Source organism: Mustela lutreola, chromosome 8 (genome assembly GCF_030435805.1).
Source record: "Mustela lutreola isolate mMusLut2 chromosome 8, mMusLut2.pri, whole genome shotgun sequence".
NCBI classification, from domain to species: Eukaryota; Metazoa; Chordata; class Mammalia; order Carnivora; family Mustelidae; genus Mustela; species Mustela lutreola.
Window position 1 is genome coordinate 95,112,444 of NC_081297.1, and position 15,858 is coordinate 95,128,301.

Genomic DNA, 15,858 nt, shown 5'->3' on the forward strand with positions numbered 1-15,858 from the left:
AAAAAAAAAAAAAAGATTTCATTTGACAGAGAGATCACAAGTAGGCAGAGAGGCAGGCAGAGAAAGAGGAGGAAGCAGGCTCCCCAATGAGCAGAGAGCCCCATGTGGGGCTCGATCCCAGGACCCCAAGATCATGACCTGAGCTGATGGCAGAGGCTTTAACCTACTGAGCCACCCAGTGCCCCAGTAATTACTCATTTCATCAGGACTATTATTTAATATGAATGCTGTCTTCTCAGAATTTTAAATGTGGTTATGGTATTTTAGATTTAAGAGTTAGACAACCCTTGCTGGTTTCTTATTTTGAGTGATTATCAAATTAGATAAGTAAAGAAAACACAGGGAGTTTAAACAGGAGGAAGGGGGAAAGGCACTGAGGAAAGAGAAGAAGGGAGATGAGAAAAGGAGAATCTTTTAAAACATGAGTCATCACTCTATGGATGCATCCAGATTTATCATAGGTCTATATTTACTTTGGTTTAGTCATACAATTATTTAAAATAATTTAAAAACCCATCAGTACATACTTCAACATGTTTAGTTGGATTTTCTAAAAAAAAAAAAAAAATGCTATTATCCCTATCTAAAATATATACCATTCTATACAGAGGGTTCTGTTGTACTTTTTCTTAGCACTAGAGATGTGAGTCAAATACCAATTCATACTTTAAGTTTTTAAAATATTCTATTATTTAAATAACCAGAGGATACGACATAATGAAATTCAACAAATACTTAAGTGTGCACAATTTGTATGAATCATAAGGCCAGTCACTAGAGGAATTTCAAAAAGTGAATAAAATACAATCACTGTCTTCAAGGGAGAGTTTTATTCTATATCTAAAAATTAAACAAAGAGACAATAATATTAATGCAAGGCCAAATATGTATGCTTTAAAAATATAGCACAAAGTGTTACGCAGTTTTTAGAGGGGAGATCAGGGAGGGCTTCAGAGGTTGTTTTTGAAATGGGTCTTAAGGGATGCCTGGGTGACTCCATGCGTTAAGCCACTGCTTTTGGCTCAGATTGTGATCCCAGGGTCCTGGGATGGAGTCCCACATCAGGCTCCTTGCTCATCATCAGGCTTACTGCTCAGCAGGGAGACTTCTTCTCCCTCTCCTTCTGCCTATTTGTGCTCTCTGTGTGTCAAATGAATAAATAAAAACTTTTTAAAAAATAAAATGGGCCTTGGGGTACCTAGGTGGCTCAGTGGGTTAAAGCTTCTGCCTTCAGCTCAGGTCATGATCTCAGGGTCCTGGGATCGAGCCTCACGTGGGGCTCTCTGCTCAGTGGGGAGCCTGCTTCCTCCTCCTTCTCTGCCTGCCTCTCTACTTGTGGTCTCTGTCTGTCCAATAAATAAATAAATAAAAATCTCTTAAACAAAATGAAATGGGCCTTAAAAACTCAATGGATTTTTACTGGTTGGGGGGGAGTGGTAATTGAGTTAATCGAATGGGACAAATAACTAAATGTTAACTTTGTAACCAGAAGAGTCATCTTGGGAGCACATGGGTGACTTAGTCGGTTAGGCGTCTGCCTTTGTCTTAGGTCATGATCTGATCTCTGGCTCTCAGGACTAAGCCAGGAGTAGGGCTCCCTGATCAGCAGAGAGTATGCTTCTCCCTCTGTCATTCCCCCTGCTTGTGCTTCCTCTGTCTGTTGGATAAATAAATAAAAACTTTAAAAAAAAGTCATTTATTCCCCTGTTATTATTGTTCACTGGCACTGTTCAAGATAGCCCATAATCAGGGCGCCTGGGTGGCTCAGTGGGTTAAAGCCTCTGCCTTTGGCTCAGGTCATGATCCCAGGGTCCTGGGATCTAGCCCCACATTGGGCTCTCTGCTCAGCAGGGAGCCTGCTTCCTCCTCTCTCTGACTGCCTTTCTGCCTAATGTGATATCTGTCTGTCAAATAAATAAATAAAATCTTAAAAAAAAATTAAAAAAAAAAGATAGCCCATAATCATATACCAATCCTTTAAAAATACAGGATTGAAATTCTCTCTCCCTTTGCCTACTGGCAGTTCTATTTCCCACCATAAAAGCTTTATGCCAGATATAGTCATTATTAGCACATATGCAATTGGTAAATGGGGGAAATAATGTCAACATAATGCAGAAATTACATTTGTTTGTTCATTATTTTTCCTGGCATACTTGCATTTTGAAGTGATCAGGGAACAAGCCTTTTCACGATTAAGTAAAAAACCTTAGCAATATAAAAACTTTAAGAAAAAAAGCAGACAATTCCTCAGGAACGCCTTTCTTCAGTGCAAGTAGAGGCTTGTTTGGATCTTTAAGAACTTTTAAGATTTTCACAATAGTTTATATGGTGAAGTTGCACAGTGTAAATGAGTTTCTCCTGTGTGTGTGTGTGGGGGGGGGGTGGCCACAGATAGAGAAGGCTAAATTTTGGATCATATTTTTAATTTTGATGAAACTGCTTCTAATTGGAAGCAAATGCCCTCCAGGACCTATGTGTGTAAGAAGGAAGCCTGTGTTCCAGGGTTAAATGTTCTATAGCAGTGCTATTCAATAGAAATATGAGACATGTAATACAATTTTAAGTTTTTGAGTAGTCACATTAAAAAAAAAAGATTTTATTTATTTATTTGAGGGAGAGAGTGAGAGCAGGAACACAAGCAGGGGAAGAGGGGGAGGGATAAGTAGGCTTCTGGAGGAGCAGGGAGCCTTATACAGGGCTCCATCTCAGGACTCTGGGATCACGACCTGAGCCAAAGGCAACCGGTTAAGGAGTGAAGTATCCAGGTGCCCCTAGTAGCCACATTTTTAAAGAGTAAAAAGAAACAAGTGAAATATTTCAACACGTAACCAATATAAAAACTATTAATGAGCTATTTTACATTCTTTTTTTCTTACTAAATCTTAGAAATCTGTTGTATATTTTACATTTATAGCACATCTCAATCAATTTGGATTAGCATATTTAAATGCCCAAGAGGCACACATGGCTAATGGATACCATATTGAGCGGCATAGATCTAAAGGATAACCGAGAAGTTGAACACAAATGCCAGTGGAGGTTTAATTGGTATTATTTTTTATTAGCATAGTAATTTTTATTGTCCTCAAGTAACAATGTTGCATAGGTTTTGAGTGTCTGCTCCTAAGCCTATACGTTTTCTGTAAGTCCTGTTATTTATAGTGCACAATTTTAAAGAATACTTGTTTTTTCCTGTACATGCATTCCTGGCCTTCCTCTCAGCCATGGGTAGTCATATGATATGGTTATGAGCAATGTAAAGGAAGTCTGTGAAGTCATATGGGAAAATTTTTCACCCTGATAAGAAGAGAAAGGCCACAAGGAGAGAGCTGAGCCACCACCCTCCCCCTACCACATCTCTTTCTTTCTGTTTGAAACATTTGATATGAGAACATGATGTTTAGGGGTGTGCGGGTGACGCAGTCAGTTAAGCATCTGTCTTCAGCTCAGGTCGTGATCTCAGGGTCCTGGGATCAAGTCCCACATCAGGCTCCCTGCTCCGTGAGGAGTCTGCTTTTCCCTCTCCCTGTGCTCCTCCCTGTCCCCACTCATGCTCGTTCTCTCTCTCATTCTCTCAAATGAATAATTAAAACATGAAAAAAAGAGAACATACTGTTTGAAGTTATGGCAGCCATCTTGTGACTAGGATAGAAGATTCATTAATATGTTGAGGATGGCAGAATAGAAAGGCATCTTTGCTGATCAGAGATGAAAATGCAATGAGGCAGCTAGCCATGCAAATATGGTGGTGGGAGGGAGGCTGAGGCAGAGTTCTCTAGCACAAGGAAGGGTGCTTCAGCAGAGAAGATGTCCTCAATGGGCTTTGCATAATATTCGCAAATGAGGTTCACCCTTTTCTCTCCCCTCCTCCTCCCCCTTGCTAACCGATGACAACATTCTTTAAGTATGACAGGAGTGCTGGAATTACTCCCAACACTTAAAAGACTGCAGAATTAGAAGCAGCAGCAAAATTTCCTTGAAGTCCCTTATCATTAAGGTTCCATGCACAAACATGCACATTGGCTGTTATATATGTATTTAATACTTGAAAAAATGTTTAAAGTTATCTATCCTGAAAAATATTTCCACGACTCAGTTAATAAGATTATATTGTGTTGATTCAACCAATTTTGAATAATTGGTAATGCATATTAGATTCATTGTTCAGCAATTTCTTGTCTAGAGGTCACAGTAATTCAAGAACCCAGATTCACATAAATATGTGGATAACAATGGCAGCAGTTTTTGCTTTTTTTTTTTTACTTCTTTTTAGTGTCAGGGTAATAACAGGACAGTGTGCCCAGAATGCTGCTAAAAAAAATGGTATGGGTCACATTTTCAGCTACTGATTGTGGAAATTTTGGTAAGTATATTTCCTGCTGAGTCATATGACAGACTAAATGGGTAACCAATCCATTTATGAATTTCTTTTATTCATCAAAGGATTTCTTTTCAGTGAACAAAGATGAAGTTTTATTTGACCACTTACCAGTCTTACACTAACATTTTTATCACATGTAAACAAACTAGGCGTCTCAAAGGATTCACAGTTCTTTATCAACTCTTCATCCGATTCCCATACTTAATTTTCATTAGAGTCATCTCTTCCAATGCAATAAAAGTATTCAGTTTGTTTTACAGTTGTTGATTGTGTTGACAAAGTAAGCCAGCCGTCTTTATGAGTCAGTCTTAATCATTAAGGTGAACAAAGAATCAATTCACCTTATCTACATTTCTTTTCCTTCATGAAGAAAATGTCAATGCAATCCTGGCTTAGAAAACTGGTTATCACCTTCCTCAACCAAATGACTGTACTTCTAGATAGCAGAGCAGGATTTTAAAGTTAATTCTGACTTTGGCACAACTATGTCTTAAAAGGTAAGTAAGTATCCAAACTATCAGATTTACTAAATTTTACTATCATATTGAACATAATAAAAAACATTCCAGCACCTAATTTATTTATTTGAGAGAGAGTCTGAGATCACACGCACCTATGTGAGCAGAAGGAGAAGGAGAGAGAGAATCCCAAGCAGACTCCAGTGCCCAGACCTACCCTGCCAGACCCCATGATCCCAAGATCACCACCCCAGTCAGGCTCAGCCAACTGAGCCATCCAGGTGTCCCTGGGGCTAATTTTTTAAGGTGAAGGCTCCATGTGAACCATACTGCAGATGTCCAAAGCCTTCAAAATTTGGCCCCACCTGCATACGTCCATACATTTTTTTCTACCGAATTTCATGCTACCTAAAAAAAAAAAAATCTCACCTTCTTCTGTAGAAATTTTCTTCTATCCCAAGTCCAAGTCTTCGCTTAAAACTTAACAAATAGAGTGCAATAAAATTGCCAAATTGCTAACCTCTATGCTTTTATCCAATTCTAAGATAAAGATTCAGGTTTGGCTGTATTTACCAGTTTCGTGTTTATTTCTGAGCACATTAAAGTACATCAATAGAAATGCCTCCATAAAGACACTTAAAAATCAACCTTCCTTTGTGTTTTCAGATTCATAAATCTACACCACTAAGTTCTACCAGATATTCTCATTTTCCAAGTATCATGGACTTCTAAACCATCAGAAACGGATTCGGAAAGCATCTTAAAACCATCTCTTAAAATTTGCTTGTGCTTTTAATGGCGATTGCTTCTAGAGTTACCTCCCTTTTTAGTTTCAAAATTTGCATGGCTGCCTTTTTGAGTTTGTTTCAAGAGTCAGTCTTAATCATGCAGGTACTGCTAGGGATTTGCTCGACCCAGATGGCTTTCCGGCTAGGCTTTTTTGCATCTTTTCCATAACAGGTATCTAAGTACTACCTGCGCTTTTAGGTTTACCGTCGCTGCTTGCCACTTCTTACTAATGGTTACAGTGATGCCCCCTCCTTCGTCACGTACATTATAAAGCCCTCCCATGGCAGGTCTGACAAGGCAAGGATTTCTGAATATTCAGGGTTTTCATTCCCGTTCGTATTTTCACTAGCTTCGGACTTAAGACTTCACACGTCCCGTTCTCAACTTCCAGAAAAGCACGACTTTCTCTGTGAATTAACATACACAGCAAGACGCTCGAGTAAGCGCCGGCGCCCGAGCAGCAGGACCAGCGGGCGCCCGAGCTGGTAAACAAACGCCGCGCAGGCGCAGTGGCAGCAGGAGGGTCAACCGCCGGCTTGGCAACCCCTGGAGCATTTTTCGTCAAGTTTAAAGTGAAAAAGCAAAACAAAACGCCGCTTAGGGTGACAAAGTGCTTGGCTTTTTCTATTTTTACTAATTTCTGCCCCCCACCCCCACCCACCGAGGAACAGGCGCGGTTTTCGGGGCCTTGCAGAGAAGTCTGCAGAATTCCTCGTCCCCGAACACTTGCCGCTAGCCTGGTGGCTGGTTGACCAGCCTCGCTTGCTCCTGCCGCCGAGTCTCATTCTCCTTTATTTGTTTACGGCACAAATCCACCCAGTTTGGGGGTGGGGGATGGGGGGAAGATGGGGAAAGGGCGCACCGCGCCACACAACACTTCCTAGTCTCGGGGCTTCCTCAAACCGCGCGAGACCTGCCCGAGCGCAGAGAGGCACGTCCGCGGGTACGTGTGCGCATGCCCCCTGAGTAATCCTTGGGAGCGCGAAAAAGTTTTGAAACTTTCCGCGACGTCAATAGTAAACTAAATCTGGCCCTCCAGAAAGGTGTGGCGGGGGTGGGAGGGGGCGGTGTTCAGGCGCGCGACACTACGTTCTTTTGAGACTTTGCCGTCACAACTCTGCACGACTGCATGGTCGTCCCTTCTTTTCGTTATTATATATTGGCCGTGAATTCTGTGTCAGAGCCAGTTTCAGCCAAGCCAGCAGTAAAGGAGTCGGGGTCGAGGAGCGGATCCCAGTCTTAAAATGAGGGTGATGACTTTGATGTGTTTGGAAAGATAACTCGGGGAGCCACTTAAAGGAATAAATCTGAGGGTGCCAAGATTTTTTTGTTCCCCCTTACTGGAGACTCAGGGAGACTGGGCTGAACTAAGGTAATGCAGTGGGAAGGAGATGATAAATGAAGGCAGTAGCTATACAGCACAAGGGAGAGGTGAGACTAGAAAGACCACTGTTGTCAGTAGAGAACGTTCCTTAAAGTCGTGTGAACCTATGCATGTTCGTAAACAGAAAGAAAGGATTAGGCCATGATTTTTAAGGTGAAAATTAGGAAGTCCCTGAGTGAGTAGAACAAGGGGATCTTAAAAGCCATAGTCCTGAACAAGGGCTGAGGTTAGGGTTAGAAAGAACAGTTTAAGGTCACAGGACCGGGGAATTTGGGAACTGCCTTGAGTTATCTGCCTGACTAATGTTACCTCTTTTGCAGGATACACGGGACACCTGCACACAAACGTTGGATTTTGTCCTGCATCGTCCGAAAGGTACCACCCAGATACCTGAAGTACTCTCTCCCAGTAACTCCCCTGGTTCCTACCACCTCCCACCCCCCCATACCTCAGCCAGAATGAAATGTGAATTTTGTGAAATGGTGGAATTTCGTCCCTTAGACATACCACTAGTGCATTACAAAAATACGTGCTTCTAGTTCCAGCTTTCCAATTCGCTAGGTATTGGAGTCCATTTTGATACTGGCAGCAATGTTAGGCAGCTTAGCCACTCTATGTTGATTTTTTGTGTCCTGTATGGTGTACAGGACAGAGTACCTAATTAGGGACAGAGTACCAAATTTTACTAGCCCACCAAAGCAGTGGTGTGTAGGTAGGTAGTATAACTTCATCTGTAATAGAGAAAGCTTCAGGATTTAAGTCAGCAATGATGGACAAAGGATCCAGGTATGAATTTTAAAATGGAAGTACTTCAATAAAGACTCAGTAACTACCCTACATGGTAGTTTCCTAAAAAGTTTTCCCTTGGAGCACTTCATTCCATTTTAGCAGCCTAAAGTACAGCCTGGTAGCAGGGCTCTATGTGTGCCATTCGTGGGGAAATGTTCCAGGAAAAAAATCATGGATGCAGTGGAATAGGATTTCTGGGATAAAGGTTAGGTGTCTTGTTTTAGGAAGCGGGATCATCTAGCTGTAGGAGGCATGACATTTCAGTATGGTGTCACAGAAAGTGTGTAAAATTGGAAATCAGATCTGGGGGTTGCCTTGGTTGATTATGCCAGTTACTCTGTGTGACTTGCCTGTGCCTCAGTTTTCTTCTTTGTAAAATAAGGATAACAGTGCCTACCTCATAGGATGATTGTAAAGATGAAATGAGGTACTATTTAGAAGGCTGCCTAAGTTACTACATAGAACTTGATATATAATTTATGATCAACAAATGAAAGTGTCTTCCCCTGAGCCTCCCACATTTATGCATGCTATCTGCCCCTCAAATATGGAAGCTCTGTGTAGCATAAAGCCATCTGTATTTAAGACAGGTTCTCTACCTTGCCTTCACCTTAGAATTACCTGGGGAGGTTTTAAAAAATGCCCAAGCTGCCCCCTCAATCAATTAAATAGAATCTCTGGTAGTGGAGTTTGGACATGAGTAATTTTTTAAAGCTCATTTGCTACTAAAGTTAGAGCCACTGCTTTAAGAGCTCCCTCTAGGGCGCCTGGATGGCTCAGTCGATTAAGTATCTGCCTTCTGTTCAAGTCATGTTCCTGGGGTCCTGGCAGCAACCTCTGCATGGGGCTCCCTGCTCAGTGGGGAGCTTGTTTCTCCCTCTCCCTCTCCCCACCCTCCACCCCAGCTTATGCTTGCTCTAGCTATCTTTCTCTCTCTTAAATAAATAACTAAAATCTTTAAAAAAAAAAAAAAAAAAGAGGAGTTCCATCTAGAAGAAGGCGAAGAAAATTAGACCTGTGGTTTAGGACCATCTATCTGTATGGCTATATATTTGAAAAATTTGTAGAGGAATAAAGGCTAGTGCTTAAGATGGGCAGATGACTAGGGCATAGTGGGCTATATTCAGGAAAAGAGGCCACTATGACAAGAATGTGGTAAACATCTGGATTTGGGAAAGGCAGGTGATGATGTCATTAATACAGACCTCAGGAGTACATGGGCCTTGCTGTAGAGATGGAGGACTTTGAGTCTCCCAAGTTGATCCTTTGAGCTAGCACAGGCAACACAGATGATGATGTCTTTATTGCTTTACCATGTGGTAAATGTTGGACTGATGTCCACAGTGGGTGAGGCGACCTCTTATAGCTGGATCTACCCTGTTGCAGGGGCATCATGACATCACTGCAGTGTGTATATGTGGGTGTTCTCTGGTGGAAAGGTGCTTGTCGGAAAGCACGTGCAGCCGGCCATTGACAATGAGACCTATCAGGGTTGTTGTGGCTGTTCTCACGACACAGTTTTGTTCGTACTAACAAATAAGAAAGGGGAAATGCAAGCCTGTTTTTGTAGCCTTTTTAGTGAATAAAGAATTTATTGAAACAGAAGGAATGGCATGTCTGGTTCAGGGATTTGAGCTTCTAAGAGACAGGTGACTTTCTAGTAGGACGACTTTAGTTTCTAGGGATATAAGTGGTTCAGCAGTTGAAACCAACATATTCCTTCAGTCTTTGGGTGCCTAGACCCAACTGTAGCAGTACTGGCCAGGAATTTCTTCTGCCACACAGGGTAGCCTGTCTTTAATTGGGTCCCTTTTTTTTGAGAAGTGCATTAGTTTGTCTAGACCCTAGTGAGAGCACTGGGGAAATGAGTAAACATTATTGTCTAGATAAGGAGACAAGGGATTCAGACTGCAGGGGTCAGTAGTGAAAGCTTATAAAGTGGCAGAATAGCAGAATATGCCGAAGTGAGGAGTGGAATGGAGTAGGAGGATAGGAGACTTGGCGTAAAGAGGGAAGCATGTTGAAAGTTAGAAATAGGAAAATCTCAAGCAGTGACAGTTTAGACCAGCTTTTGTAAAAATATGTTAAAATAGGAGTGCTGCCGAGGCTCTTTGACAAGAAATACCACAGACTGCTCTATAGGTCTTTTGTAATTTATAGGAGGGTGGGAACTGACGAGGCTATTCTTGAACTCTCACCCCTATCAAGGGCATAAAAAGTCAAGATGAAGACGGATAAAGGGGTTTCGAAGAGAATATTTGAATGGAGTTACTGGAGTGTTGTTAGACAAGTCAGGGAAAGAGAAGTGGCCACACTCTTTTCCTAAATGTAAGCTTCTCTCTGTAACAGGCACAAACTGGGAGGAGGGAGAAAACCTTGAAGTCAGGTGGCAAAGTTTGATTATTACACAGGACTGGATATATATAACTCTTTTAAAGATTTTGTTTGTTCATTTGACAGAGAACATAATCAGGGGGAGTGGCAGGCACAGGGAGAGGGAGAAGCAGACTCCCCGCTGAGCAGGGAGCCGGATGTAGGCTGATCCCAGGATCCTGGAATCATGACCTGAGCGGAAGGCAGATGCTTAACCAACTAAGCCACCCAGGCGCCCAGGACTGGATATTTTAGTTACTAACTTTTCTTAACTAAAAGTTACCAGAAAAAGGAATGGGACTGCCTAAGTTTTTATTCAGGGATGGGAGAAAAAACCAACCCTTACAGAGTATTTTCACAGGGTCAGTGGAAAATAAGAATTAAGTTGCTTTCAGTTAGTCCCCCAAATTAAGTTTGTTCAATGCGCTGGAACATTATTGTTGAGTACCTTCTTTGTTTTTTTAATTCTGGAGGTATTAGGATGAACCGGATGACATTCCTCCCTATAAGAATTTATGAACACAGTGCAATATAATATATACGACGACAGAAGTAATATGTGTGAGGATTAAAGAAGTACTATAGTAAAAAGGAAGATATGAGTAACTTATTTTGGAGGGAGTGGGGGTAAAGGGACATAGAACCACACCCAGGATGAAACCCAGCAGGATTTGAGAGAGGACTACATGTTCCCAAGGTGGACAGGGCAGAGGACACCATGTGTCAAGTCTCAGCTGTGGAAAGAGCATAGTGTGTGTGTGTGGGAGAGCTACAAGCAGAGTGAAGGGTGTGCATAGCCAGGTGAGTGATTACAATAGAGGGGAGCTGGAGGCCACAGGTGTTGTGAGTTCAGAGTTGGGCTGTTGGCAGGTTCACCCATGGAGAGTTAATGGGATTGTAAAAACACATACATGCATACTGAGATGCCAGTCATTTCCTCTGTCATTCATTTCCTCCCTGTCCTTGCCCTGCACTTTTATAAAATTTGCCAATTATGGAGTGCTGAGACGGTAGTATGAGAACTCCTCTCCATCCTGCTGCCTACAACTGATGGGATCTAGCTGTGTATCTGACTTAGGCTGAGTCCAACAGACTCTGCCTCCTAAGAATATAGATCAGAACATTGAGAGACTGGGTCATGTATTTATCCCAGCTTTACTGAAATTACTGAAATTTACTGACAAAAATTGTATATATTTAAGATGTACAGTGTGATGTTTTGATATGCATATATGTTGTGAGATTACCAGTCAAGCTAATTAGTTTATCTGTATCACATAGTTACTATTTGTATGTGTGTGGTAAGGAAATGTGAAGTCTATCTTAGCAAATTTCAAATATATGATACATTATTGTTAACTCTAGTCACCCTGCTGTATATTAGGTCTCCAGTTTATCTTATAACTTATAACAGTTTATCTTATAACTGAAAGTTTGTACCCTTTGACCAGAATCTCCCTATATTCCCCAGCTCCCAGTCCCAGTAACCACTGTTTTATTCACTGTTACTAGGAATTTGACTTCTTTGGATTTGACATATAAGTGAGATCATGCAGTATTTGTCTTTCTGTCTGGCTTACTTCACTTAGTATGATGTCCTCCAGGTTCATCCATGTTGTCACAAATGACAGGAGTTCCTTCTTTTTTTTTTTTTTTTTAAGATTCAATTTATTTATTTGACAGAGAGAGATCACAAGTAGGCAGAGAGGCAGACAGAGAGAGAGAGAGAGAGAGAGAAGCAGACTCCCTGCTGAGCAGAGAGCCTGATGCGGGGGGTCGATCCCAGGACCCTGATATCATGACCTGAGCCGAAGGCAACGGCCCAACCCACTGAGCCACCCAGGTGCCCCAGGAGTTCCTTCTTTTTAAAGGCTGAAAAATACTTCTCTGTGTGTATTGTATTTCCTTTATCCATTCCTCTTTTGACAGACACTTAGACTGTTTCTGTATCTTGGCTATTATAAATGATGCTTTGATGAATATGGGATGCAGATATCTCTTTAAGATACTGATCTTATGGGGGATGGGGTTATGGACATTGGGGAGGGTATGTGCTTTGGTGAGTGCTGTGAAGTGTGTAAACCTGGCGATTCACAGACCTGTACCCCTGGGGATAAAAATACATGTTTATTAAAAAAAATAAAAAATAAAAAAAAAATACTGATCTTATTTCCTTTTGAGATATTCCCAGAAATGGGATTGCTGGATCATATGGTAGTTCAGTTTTTAATTGAGATTGGGTTACTTTGATAGGAGCATTGAGCTTGTAAGGTCATGCATGTTTCAGAGACATCTTGGCCTGTTGGGACCAGCCTTTGGGGGCCAGTAATGCAGGGTGAGCTGATATCAAAAGAGAAACAGGTGAATGTAGCCAATGAAAAGGGAATAGGAGACAATAGGCATTGTAGCCTCATAGAGAAAGACGGAGAGTCAGTGGCTGTCTTGGCTCTGACAGCTTTCTGGTCCCTTATTTCAGTCCCATCTAAGGTCCATCTTCCTGTTCTAGAGTTCTGTACAGCTCTTCTGAATCTTTATAATCTTCTTTTTTCCTCCCAAATAACACTGTAAGTAGCTAATTGTGTTCTCCTTTTCCTAATGTCTTGGCATCATGAAACCACATACCTTCCATTTAAGGAACACATATATGTAGCAGGGATACTTATTTCACTTATTACTGCTCAGCTATGTCTAGAAAGAGTGGGTATCTTATTTTTTATTCCAGAGTTTTCACCTGTGTATTATTTATTACTGTTAAACAAAATAACCTCAAACTGGGGTGCCTGGGTGGCTCTGGGGTGCCTGGGTGGCTCAGTTTGTTGAGTGTCTGCCATCGGCTTGGGTCACGATCCCGGGGTCTTGGAATCGGGCACCACGGTGCGCTCTCTGCTCAGCAGGGAGCCTGCTTCTTCCTTTCCCTTTGCCCCACCCCTGCTCTTGCTCTCTCTCAGATAAATAAATAAAATCTATTTAAAAAACCCCTTAAATACCCTAAATCTTACTAGATTAAAACAATAATAAACATTATCTCCTAATTTTGTGGGTCAGGAATTTGGGAGCAGCTTAGCTGGGCAGTTCTGGCTTGGGGTCTGGCAACATAGCTGCAGTCCTGATGTTGACAAGGATCTGCTGCCATGGCGACTCACTCAGCTGGTTGCTCGTTGGTGCTGGTCGGTGAGAGGCCTGTTTTCCATATGTGGGCCCCTTCACAAGATGGTCGAATGTCCTGACATGGTGGCTGACTTCCCCCAGAATGAGTAATCTGAGCTGTTAGAGAGCCAGACAGAAACTATCCTTATTACAGTCTGGCTTCAGAAGTTACATAGAACCCCTTCTGCCACATTTTTTCCACTGGAAATAGGCTACTAAGGAAGGCCCACATTTGAGGAGAGTGGTATTAGATACCACTGTTTGAAGGGCGAAATATCAAAGAATTTGTGGAGATGTTTTAAAACCACACACACATACCCCCCCCACACACACACAATGATTAGGTTACAGGAGGAAAAAATCCTAATTAGTTTCGAATATAGTTCAATTTCATTATTTAAATAATTCCTTTAAGTAGTTTAAGTCTCCTTTGGATAAAAATGTTTCATGTTTCATAATGCCTCCCAAGGATGTCCTACATCTTCTCTAATGGTAACATCCATTTATACAGGGTGGTAGGGTGGAGAGCAGTAACATCACATCCTTGTGGAATTGGTGAGAGTGATGGTACTCGCTGGCTTCATTTTGGACCTAGAGTATGTACTGGCAGTTTTTGACAAGATACCCCGTGTTGGCCCGATTGCTGGGGAACTTGCTGGTCTGTGATGCTGAATGAAGCCTGCAGTTGGTGAATTCATGACCTGGTTTTGGCTTTAGGCAAATCTCCCAGGGAATACTGGCTACTTCCCCTTGTGGACTCAGCTTCCTCTTGGCCCCTGCTGTGGAGTCACCTCACCTAGTCATGGCAGACCCTCTGGCTGTTAGTTCAGACTCCATGCTTCAGTGGAACAGGACAGCTTAGGATAGTTGACTCCTCTCTCTCTCTCCTGGAGGCAGAGATCCTCTCAACACAGAGGTAACTCACTGGTATGCAGAATAAGAGCTTCGTAGTGATGTGCATGTCCCAATCCCTGGAACCCATGAATATATTACCTTACAAGATAAAAGGGACTTTGTAGATATGATTAAATTAAGGGCCTTAAGAGGGAAAATTATACTGGATTATCTGGGTGGGTCTAATCTAATCACATGGGTCCTTGAAAGAAACTTTCCAGTCTGAGACCAGAGTCAAAGGCAGATGTGATTATGGTGTAATGGTTAGAAAGGTACAAAGTTGTTGGTTTTAAAGACAGAGTAAGAGGGCTTTGAGCCAAGGAATGTGGGTGGCTGGAAAAGCAAGGAAATAGATTCTCTCTGTATCTTCCAGAAAGGAATGCAGCCCTGCCATAACCATGATTTTAGTCCAGTAAAACCCATGTTGGATTTCTAACCTACAGAACTGTAAGATGATACATTTGTATTGTTTTAAGCCACTAAGTTTGTGGTAATTTGTTATAGCTGCAGTAGAAAATGAATACACTCAAATCCAACTTTGGCCTAGAAAGAACTCAGGCCTGGTTTCCTGACAGCTTTATTTTCCTTGATCTCTCTTTCTTTCTCACTAAACCTGAGCTGGAAAGGGCCAGACTCTATGTGGCACATACTTGTTCTACCATAGGGCAGTGTTTATTTTTTCATTCAGCTGCCAAAGTTTAAAGATAAGTAGAGTAAACACCCATATGCTCTTCACCTAGATTCACCAATTGTTAATGTTTTGCTATATTTACTTTCCCCTTTTGTTTATGTATATACATATATTTTATTTCTGAATGATTTGAGGGTAACTTGTATTTGTCTTGATACTTTATTCTGAATATGTCAGCATTTCCTAAGAATCAGAAAATTCTCCCATAAACTACAATTTCTTTCTCCCACCTAATATAGAAAACAATTCCATGATATCACCTAATGTTCATTTCACAATGCAAATTTCCCAGATTATCCCCAAAATATTTTATAGCTACTTTATAACCACTCTCTCTCCATTCCCAGACTGCATTTCACCAAATCCTTTGTTGTGGTCTTTAGTCTCTGAATCTCTAACAGCACAACTTTTTAATTCTTATTTCATGACATTGACTTAATATTATTTTTTTTATTTTATTTTAAATATTTTATTTCTTTATTTGAAAGACAGAGATCACAAGTAGGCAGAGAGGCAGGCAGAGAGAGAGGGGGAAGGAGGACTCAATCCCAGGACCCTGAAATCATGACCTGAGCCCAAGGCTAAGGTGGCTTAACCCACTGAGCCACCCAGGTGCCCCTATTTTATTTTTTTTAAAGAGGGCATATGAGCGGTGGGGTAGGGGGACAGAGGGAGAAGGAAAGAGAATCTTAAGCAGGCTCCATGTTGACACAGGGCTCAATCTCACGACGCTGAGGTCATGACCTGAGCTAAAGTCAAGAGTCAGACACATAACTAACTGAGCCACCCAGGTGCCCCATGACATTGACTTTTTGATAAGTCCAGTCGAGTCCCCTTGTAGAATATTCTTTATTCTGTTTGGCTAATTATTTCCTCATAATGTTTTTTCTTCTTCTTCTTCTTTTTTTTTTTTTAAGATTATTTATTTATTTATTTGACAGACAGAGAT

At 41.5% G+C, this 15,858-nt stretch overlaps 1 protein-coding gene across 5 annotated transcripts in view; it reads left to right on the top strand.

Annotated features, from left to right (window-relative positions):
* Positions 1-6,601: 6,601 nt before the first annotated feature.
* The window catches only part of GPR19 (G protein-coupled receptor 19), a 35,942-nt gene continuing 26,685 nt past the window's right edge, over positions 6,602-15,858 (top strand). For 3 of the 5 annotated variants that reach the window (XM_059186045.1, XM_059186046.1, XM_059186042.1), the window contains exons 1-2: positions 6,683-6,881; positions 7,336-7,390. The gene's annotated coding sequence lies outside the window, so the exon portion shown is untranslated. The other 2 variants (XM_059186044.1, XM_059186043.1) reach the window with 2 other exon arrangements.